At 45.1% G+C, this 10,157-nt stretch overlaps 1 protein-coding gene across 2 annotated transcripts in view; it reads right to left on the reverse strand.

Annotated features, from left to right (window-relative positions):
- Nucleotides 1-5,700, reverse strand: part of POMGNT2 (protein O-linked mannose N-acetylglucosaminyltransferase 2 (beta 1,4-)) — a 31,045-nt gene extending 25,345 nt beyond the window's left edge. The window contains exons 1-2 of one of the 2 annotated variants that reach the window (XM_064672055.1): nucleotides 5,622-5,654; nucleotides 204-350 (exon numbers count right to left, since the gene is read on the reverse strand). The gene's annotated coding sequence lies outside the window, so the exon portion shown is untranslated. Of the gene's footprint in view, nucleotides 1-203; nucleotides 351-5,621 lie in introns of both variants that reach the window. The other variant, XM_064672037.1, reaches the window with a different exon arrangement.
- Nucleotides 5,701-10,157: the final 4,457 nt, after the last annotated feature.

The raw sequence follows: 10,157 nt of genomic DNA on the forward strand, positions 1-10,157 counted from the left end.
TTTAATCCTCCTACCCTAAGAAAAGGCTTCTAAATAAAGATGCCTCTCCATTAAAGGCAGTATGTGCTACTAATAATGCTGCTTTCCAACTGAGAAAACTCTGTCAATGACTCTGGAGCCTGGTCTGCTTCAGCACCAACGTGGTCTCCAGTACACCATAACCCTGGGAGTAGCTGCGAACTTGAAGCACTTTCAAGACTCACTGTTTGCTGCCCTTCCCATCTCCCTGATGCTCCTGTAGTCAGCACAGATTCTCTTTGGGTTCAGGCTGCCTTCAGACCTCATCAGCCTCTGCAGCGACCCTCTTGGGAGAGACCTTGGATTGCCTTGTCCACTGTCAGTCATGCAACCTGAGGAAGGCAGATGAGACCAGCAGGTCAAACTGTCAGGCTGTCACTGTTCAAGTGACACCTTCAGGGACATCATTCCTTGCTCCTGTTCTGCCCCTGCCTTCAATAGCTGTGTGCAGATACATGTTTCGCTCTGTGAGAAGTAGTTGTGTGTAAGTGCAAAAAACTGCTGTGCATCCTTGTCCTCCCAATTACACACACTCTGAAGTAAGAGGCATGTAGTCAAATATATTTTTTAATTGGTAAAGCGAAGAGTGCACACGAGGAATGAAGACAGTGAAGGATGTGGTGTTATTTTATCAAACATTTAACAGGACAGGTAGTTCTCCAAAGTTCTTTGGAAATCTGACAGCTTCTTTGAATACAAAGCTGTGGCTGTGATAGAAAGCAGATCCACTTGCTGCCAGTGCACAAGCTGCACTCCACAGCTTAGGACTCAGCAAATCTCTCTTCAGGCCACTGTGGCAAAATCAGTTTTCACCAAGAAACCAGACTGATCCTTTAACAAAGGAGTATTTCTGTATATCATATATGCCTGTTTTCCTTCCCCTAAGGAAAGCTCCTTCCATTATAAACTCTCCTTTGTTGTTAAAGAAAGTACACCCGCTTCCTGAGTGAGAAACACCTTTGAGGGGGGATTACTCCAGTGCACTGCTGGGGAACTGGGCTGCAGTCGACTGCGAGTGGACTGGCTCCAGAGATTGCTAATGAAAAGGGCTTTTTTAGCAATGACAGGTGGCTACTCCCTGACTTCTGAAGAAGCAGTTTATTGTCTCCATCCAATCCATTTTACAATTATCACCTTTAGCACAGAGACAGAAAGCTACTTTTACATCATAGACCTGAGAACAAAAGACTTACAAAAAAGTCAATTCTCCCCTCCTCCTCGAACTTCAACAAGGAATATTAGATTTTTTTACTCTGCCTTTGTCATTTTAACATAAAAGGAAAAGTCAGTGACATTTCCAAGTTTTGTTGTTGTGCACCAGTGGGGTTTCAAATACTGCAGAGGAACATAATTACATTTACAGACACTTTTGACTGGAACTTAAATGTTGAGACAGCAATAACAGTCTCTTAAAGATAAGAAAAATAGGCATTTAGCTCAAAATGTATGTTCTGGTTAAACTGAAAATGGACACCACCTTTATAGCGGAGTGGTTTTTTGCATCTTAAAGTTTTTCTATAAATACTAAACTATGATTTTCCAAACCATCAACTCCCTACAGAGAGAAATATACAGATCTTACTATTTAACCGTTCTCAGTAGAAATACTGTAAAACAGGAGGCCTAAGAATAATGTGTATTTAATAAAATCGAGGAAACCTCCTCTCATTCTGATATTTAATTATATCTCGTTAGAAAAGCAAAAATAGTGCAAATCAAAGTCCATGAATCAGCTGTTTATTTATTTATAGGCATTTATATAGCACTCATCACCATAGCAACCAGGAACCTTTTTTTCCTTCTTGTTCAAAGGAAAAGTTGTAATTTTGAAATGTGATCCTTTGATGTCACAGTGCAAATAGGTACTGAGGTCCTGTGCTGCAAACACTAGGCAGGTGCTCAAAATACATGAACTGACCTAAGTCAATCACAGACAAAAGGAGACAGAAACAGATAAAGGAAAACTGAAAGGAAAGGAACCACGAAGCAAGCAAGAACAAGGGAAAGAGCGAAGAAGTAACAGCATGTGAAAATTCGCAGTGCACAGTGTCCAACAAGCCATGATCTCCCTGGTACTTTTTAGCTGTGGTAACAAGTGACTGGTTCATGAAGCACATTCAATTAATAAAGACCTATCAACAAGTTCCAAATTTACGCTGAGGACACTGGTGAATATTCTTGAGCAAGAATTTCCAAAAGGATAGTAGCTTAAAAATGAGGCTGCAGAGAGGGCTCTCTTTTGAGAGCAGAGAAGTCACAAGCCTCACTTTGACTGCTACTCTCTTCTGATCCCCCAGCAATTAGCCATTATCAAATTCCCACAGAATTTACAGACCTTTTTAAAAATGCCATCTGCTCACAAAACATCAAAGAAATGAGTAAATTAGAACATTGCTCCTGTATACACCATTATAGAATGAATTACTAGGTATGTCCCGCAATTGCAGTTTCCCCATGATACTGCTGGGAACTACTTTTCAGATCCTCAAAAGAGATTGAAACTGGTTTTATATTATTTCGTCTGGTTGCTTCCCACCACTATATAGATTATACCCATATGGGCACTATGTAGTACTCCAGATTCTTTTTAAAGCTAATGAACTTCTAATTGGGACAGAAAAAAAAAAAAAAAGATAAAAAAAGAGATCTTTGGCCTGTTGTCACTTTGTTATATAAGAGATGTTATCATGAATATTTCCTCAAGACACGGGTATGTGAAGTTATATCTCAACTCTCCACTTCGTTTGATGCTACTGTCTTAATAAACCAATACTGTCCAAAGCAGTTAAATAAGGAATGTTCAGTTGTTCCTAAACCAAACATAAATCTTTACACAAGACTGGTGGTTATTTTGTAGTCTTTTTTTAAGCTGTATTCTAAATAGGGCAGAAGCTGCATGTATGACAGCAGGAGAAGTGACAAGTTCCTTATCTGGAAAAGCACCAGCAGGCACTGTTATCAGAGCAAACCAGCTCTTTTAAAGTGGATTGATGAAGCTATTTTTAAGAACACCTAATAACATCACAGAGGAGACTCTGATCTCTGCAAAGGTGAGCCGCACAGCTCGATACTCCTGGGAGGCAGCTAATGAAACTGAAGCTTGTCATACATAGACTGCGTCCAGTAATTGGCTTTGAAAACTTGCAGTTGAGGCTCCACCCTGCTGAGCTCAATGCCCCGCTCACAGCTTGCTCCAAACGCCGGCAGAGCTGGGCGCTGTAGGACCAAGTGTGAGTGGCTGTGCCACCGGGCCCAATCTGCGTACTTGGAAGGCAAAAAAGAAACCTACTTTCATCCAGCACATTGCACCTACTGGTTCGCTTCCAGGACAGCTGTGGGGGGGAAGGTAGTAAACTGGTATTGGAGCAGGTGGTGTGCTGATGGAGGAGGAGGGAACACGTGCTACCACAGAAGGTGAAGGAAAGGGGTGAAGACCTAAAAAGAGAAGGAGGGTCCCATGTCATGCATTCATACAGCACAGCAGAACCACCAAGTGCTCTGTGCCCACTGTGAAAAGTCACTGGCACTGGCTCTCCCAGGAAAGCAGCCAGCAAAACAGGGGAAGCATCACCCATTTTCGCCAAAACTCCCCTGACCCTTTCTATCTCACTCTTCTCCAGGCTTTGTGGACCCACACACCCATTCTTCCCCTCGATGTGAACCACAAAACTGAATTTGCATCCATCTTGAAACACAGCCAAAGAAATTACCATTCCACAGTGTGAGAAGACTATGAAATTTCTTGAAGAAATTTTGTCTGCACAGCTGAGGACCTCTGATCTGGTTCTCTGATCTGGTTTAACGCTCTCTTTTGCACCACCTTCTTTTTTCATTTCCTGCCTCCCACCACTTCCTCGAAAAATCTGCTCCTTCACAGCCTAGATACATCCCAGTTGGAAAAGCCATTTTAAACAGAAAACAGGTTCTTCTGCTGAGAAAAGTCATCTATGGCTCTGATTATTTGAATAAAATGATAGTTTTACTCGTGGAGGATCTCTAAGCCTCTATGTCTTAAAACACCTCCTAAAAACCTTGCTGTGTTAGAGCACAGGCCAGATATGTTAAAAACTCTGAGGAGCAGTAACTGAATGTGGGCTGCTTTTTACAGGGAACCATTTAAACCCACAGCACTTATGGAAGAATTTAAAGCAACAAATTTTAAGAGAAAGGGAGTGAGAATAAGGAGGATGAGAATATTCAACTGATTGAAGCAAATCTCAGTAAGTTCACAGTGGGACGTGATTCAGGAGATTGGAAATTTAACTGAAAAGAATTTCCACACAGTCCATCCATTTTGCACATTGCTTAATACAGAAAGTGCTCTAGGCAGTTAGTCCTAAAACATCAGCCAGGTACCTAGAGTGCATGTTCATGGCACACTTTATGAATGTTGGAAGCCGAACTCCAGCTCTGATGACAGCTAATTAAAACACAAAGTCCAAGTAAAGCTCCCACCTTGCAATCATAAACTGCTCAAAATGCACCCCAGCACAAAAGCAGTCTGCAAGGCAGGTTTCCTATATCCAGTACACGCATTTGGTATCTACCACGGCTTTGAAAATGACACTGCAAAATACACATCTTGTCTTACAGCTGATGTGTTTAGCATACATCAGATTTGTGTCGGGGAGAACGTCCTCGCAGAGAATAAAAGCTCTTCTCGTTCTCAGCTAAGTCAAGGCTTGAGCTAACAACCCAATCAATCAGTTCGAGTGTTTAGAGATCCCTCTCAAAAGGAGCCGCTTCTATTTTATTATCAGAGTCAGCAGTCACCGTTTAAAAGTCAGCATATGTCAATAGTTAACCAACTATGGTGCTGGTGTGAAAACACCGATATGTTCCCTTGGCTTTAACAGTTGCTCAGATACAGTCATTATTCTCAACACCAGAGGAGTGTGTGCCTCTTCAATTTATTTTTTGTTTTTCCCAAAACAGCAGCCTTTATCTTAATAGCCCATTTAAACACCCGTTTAATTGTGAGGGGCTGGAAAGAAGGAAAGGGACACCAGCAGCCACTGGTGAGCCCTACCTCAGAACATGCATGTGCAATGCATCCAGAGCTGACACAAGCGAGAGAAACTTTCCCACTATGCTTAGTCAGCACACAACAATTAAACGGGGCAGGATGCGGAATCCGGATCCACTGGGGGCCAAACTCACAAATTCACTGCTAAGCTTTCAAAGTGGAAGACAGGTGCCTGGGACGGGTTCCCAGTGCACCCAGCCATCAATGAAAATTGTCAGGAGAACATAATTACATCTTTACCTGCCCCGGTAGGCTTTCAACCTGCAGCGTCTTTGACCTCTGGGGAGGTTATCAGAGTTTTAATTGAACAGCTGCCTGTGAGAGCAGGCACTGCAAGAGCAGGCACCGCTCGCCCTCACCGCTCGTCGCCGGGCCGGGCCGGAACGGTGCCCAGGGCCGCGGGGCCAGCCCTGCTCTGGGGGGGTCCCCGGGTTATCCGCCTCCCGCCGTGGGGTCGCCACCGATCGCGAGGGGCACGGCCCCACTTCCCGCACCTCCCCGCCACCCACTTTCCCCTCGGAAAGGAGGCGCAGCCCCGCTCCCTGCGGGTGCCCGGGCCGCCCCCACGCCGCCTCACCTGCCGCCCGCGGCAGCGACCGCCCCTCGACCCGGCCCGGCCCCGCCGCCCCGGCCGCCTCCTCACCCGCGGTGTCCCCGCCCAAGGCGGGCGGTGACGGGGCGGTGACGGGGCGGGCGGCCCCTCGGAGGCGGCTGCGGCGCATGCCCGGGCCGGGCGAACGGCATTGTGGAGGCGGCAGTTCCCGGGGCCCGGAGTTCCCTCAGGGCGGGGGTTCTGCTGGGGTATTTGGTGCTAACCCTCCACCCCGTCCTGCCCAGGGGTATTCAGTGCACACCCTCCACCCGATCCTGCCCAGGGGTATTCAGTGCACACCCTCCACCCGGTCCCAGCCACCTCCGCTCCCACCGCAGTCCGGCGGGTTCCCCTCACGGTTTTGTCCCCAGTTTCCTGGAGCTTTCTGCTTCTCATTGCCCACTCGCAGCTCCTCATCTGTCCCCCAGATCTCCACCAGCCTCCACTTCGTAGAATCATGGAATCATGAGGGTTTGCAGAGACCCTCAAGATCATCCAGTCCAACCGCCAGCCCACTGCTACCACTGTAACTCCATAACCACTAAACCATATCATCCAGTGCCAGAATCAGGCGCCTTTTGAGCACCTCCAGGGACAGTGACTCCGCCATCTCCCTGGGCCATCTATTCCAATGCCTGACTACCCTAAGAGTGATTTTTTTTTTTTTTTTTTTCTTCAGGAAAGCTTTTCATACTGCCTCTCACAGAATCCTTCTGGACAAAATGTCCAGCATGCAGCTGGAGAACCATGCTACGTGATGGGTGAGCAATTGGCTCACAGCTTGGGTGCAAAGACTTATAGTGAATGGGCCTGGCATCCAGTCACTAACGGGGTTCCACAGGGCTGCATTTCTCTTCAGCATCTTCCTTAATGACTTGGATGCAGCACTCAAAGGAATACTAAGTTTGCTGATGACACTAAATTGGGAGGAGCTGTTGACTCCCTCAAGGACAGAGAGGCCCTGCAGAGAGACGTTGATAAATTAGGGAGATGGTTCTCTCCCACTCATAATATACATGCTAAAGCAGAAGGCAGCCATCCATATGATGAGTACATGGCTCCAAATCCACCAGGAAAACCTGGCAGATCGAAGGCACCTGCATCCTTACGGGAGGAAGGTTCCTTCCCACTGGGGAAACTGTGACAGCAGTGGCAGGTCACATTCACATGTTGGGGTTTGATAAGGTCAGGCTTCACCAGAGCAAACCAGAGACCATTAGAGCTTGAAAAAACCACCGAGAGCACGATGAGCCTGGTACAAGAGGTTGAATCGCCTAAGCAGGTACGTACAGGTGTGTACAGCACCTTTGCTTGACCCAGCCTCTCCCAAAGTCAACGGGTCTTTTGTCATTCACCTCACTGAGGCTTTGTGTTTCTCATGGGAACCTTCTATTCCAATGCTCACACAGTGCTCTCAGTCAATGGGAAGGACTGACAGCAGTTTAGCAGCGTCTTTTGCGTTAGCTGGTGTTTGTATGCATAACTAAATGCTCCTAGAGAGACAGGATTGCTAAACATGCGTGCAGGAATTTAATATAAAAGTTAAACTGTTGAAAAGTTTGCTCCTGAAAAGCTGATAGTCATTTGGGAGAATTCAGATTTAATAGCTTACTACTCCTTCCTCCAGCCTCTTTTTTCTGCCTTGCAGATTTTGTAGCTAATGATCTGAAGAATTTACTTGTGTTACAAGAGATACACATGAGAACTACGGCTTTTCAGAAATGCTCATTGCTACTCAAAATTAACTTTGTTACAGTGTCTATGAATTTTAGCGTTGAGCTCCCATGGACTGACAAGGCAAATGTTAGGCTTCTGAGATTTGTTTTCCAGAGTTTGTTCAAGAACTATTACACTCATGAAATCCATTGCAAGAGATCTCATCTACTTTGTTTCTCATTACATTTGTGAGTTATACTCCAGTCCTAGAGAGACTACAGAATGCTGGACCCGCATCCCCATAACTAGAGCAACAGTACAAAATAATCATTATCATCACCATTTTCGTTAACATTTCTTGGAATAAAAAGTCACTATTTCAGCAATGTTTAGAGATCTCTATTAATCTTCCCAAAGCATTTGTGAGTAGAAATCTTGACTAAGAATATGCTTGCATATTCACATAAATGTCATCTGCAGTGCTACTTTTCCTCCTTGTTATGAAATATTTAATGAACCAGTCAAAAGCCAGACATTACAGTAATTTGAATTAAGTGGCCAGTCACGTATCACAGACGATGAATGGCCAAAGACACAGACATAATCGTTCAAGAAAAAAAAGAACACCCATAAGCTGAAATGTGTTTCTATGAAATATTCATAGGATTGCGGAGATTTATTGTCATGTCTGCTTCAGAATAATCTGCAGCGGGAAAAGAGCATAATCTGATAAACTTTTCATGCAAAACAGTTCATTTGTTATTCCTAGAGTAAAAAGTTTGTAGACCCACATCTGTTTAAGTCTATCGCCTGTAAGGGGTACGGATGTGTTTTCCTTAATGCAAGATTTTACAGGGGATACCTGGTGGAAGCAGTGTGAATGTGCTGATGACAGACACACTCCCTTCAGGTGCCCAGACGTAGGTGCCTAGTGCCATTTTAGACAGTTTAGGTTGCCCAAGACATCTGCACAAGGCTAGTAGATACAACATGGGACCTATAAGACACTGCCTGGCCCAAACTTGAGCTTCAACATTGTACCACACAGTTATATTGCCCAAATCACTTCTGATGTGACTGTTGAGGGAATAAGTCAGCTTTTAGAGAAATAGGCAGAGGATGGGCTCACAATTAGGAGCTAGAACAGTTGAGCCACCTTTTACAGTTCAATACACAGAGCTGTATCACCAACCTGAAGCAAACATTGAAATATTTCCAACTCATACATCCTGTCCTCACATCACCTTCTGCATTTGGGTTATAGCTCTCTTTGTGTGCGCAGCCTCTTTGGATGAGAAAATATCAGAGCGATCAGTCCTGGAAGCTCACTTCATCCAGCAGAGCCGCTGATGTGCCTGCTTATGAACACCAACACACTGGACTGCAGCACTCCAAGCCTTGCCCAGCTGAAGTCAACTAAATCCACCAGTTTCTTTGTCGTGCCTTTCTGTGTGATGTTGCCTCAGCTTTTTTGGCTGTTTACCTAATGCCTCTGCTCTCCCTTGGTTTTCAGTACCTCTGTGTGCGCTGCACATATTGTGGGAACCTGTGCTCTTAACCTTTCTACAGTAGGACAGACAGAAGGATCTACACAAGTTGTTAGTAGGATCTTGCTGGGATTTAGCCGTCCAGATATGGTCTGCCTATGGTGTAGTCACAGCTCAGCAGAGCTTGTGGGCCAACTAGCCATTACGTAAAGCTGGATGAGCGCCAGTGATTCAAGTCTTGTAAGAAGTAATAAGGGACATCCATGGAGTGTGCTGCTGCCTGATCATCCTGCCAAGGAACATTGTTTCAGACAGAAACATCAGCGAAGCCATTTGGGACTGAAGGCACTATGTAACTCTCTGCACATCTGCTCAGCGTAATGCTAAACGCGGGCAGCAGAGAGAACTGAACGAGGGACTTTGAAAGTGCTACATGCCTCAAAACTCTCTTACAAATTCATGTAATTCACTAAAGAAATTATACATATTCATATCATTCTACCTCAGGACTATGAATTTGTGTGGAGGGGCTAAACATTTTCTTGCCTCTGAAGAGCAAGATTTCATTAAACTGTCTCTCTTTTGGAAAAAGCAAGCAGTGACCCCAATCTCTGCAGTACCTGGCAGCCAGTAATAGCTGTTTCATGATCAGTACCTGCCCCCTGGTAGCAATTTTTCACACGCTGATGTTGAACACATGCAGGAGTAAAAAAAGAAATAAATCCACTGCTGAGCAACACTGCCACTGAAATGACTGTGCCTACAAGGTGGTGAGGGCACTTGGTGTGCTGAAAGGGCTGCTCTAATCCTAGTGTTTTACTCCTTGAGCCCAAAGGCAGGTAATTGCCAGTGTTGTCAAGGAAGGTTAAGGCTTTCTTTCTCTTGTTGCAGGTAAAACGAGGTGAAATGAGTACATGTGCTGTTGAACAGGTAAGCAAACATAAGTATTCTGTACAAAGTGATATAAAAAACCTTTTAAGGACGCCAATTAAAGCTATCCACTAGGTTCATGGTGGTATTAAGAGAACAAAAAGACTTCCCAGTCCCACAACCAGGGCACCGATCCCTGCTTCTGCCACTAGCAATCAGATCCCACTGACTGCAGAAGTGAGCAGCATGTGGCAATCTGCACCAGCACAACAGCAAAGTAACAGAGAGGGGGGCTCTTTCCTAGCTCCTTGTGGTGTGGCAACAGCTTCTGCTTGGTTTTGGAGTGGTCTGCTTAGTTTGGAATGCAGGACAGTTAGCTAAGCAAACGCTCTACTTATTTCATTTATTTAACAACATGGTACAGGCAAACTATTAAGGAATAAAGAATTTTTCCTTGTAGCGGGAATGCAGAGAGATTCATATATGGACTTGAAGTAGATGTTCCTCT

Source organism: Pseudopipra pipra, chromosome 1 (assembly GCF_036250125.1).
Source record: "Pseudopipra pipra isolate bDixPip1 chromosome 1, bDixPip1.hap1, whole genome shotgun sequence".
NCBI lineage: Eukaryota > Metazoa > Chordata > Aves > Passeriformes > Pipridae > Pseudopipra > Pseudopipra pipra.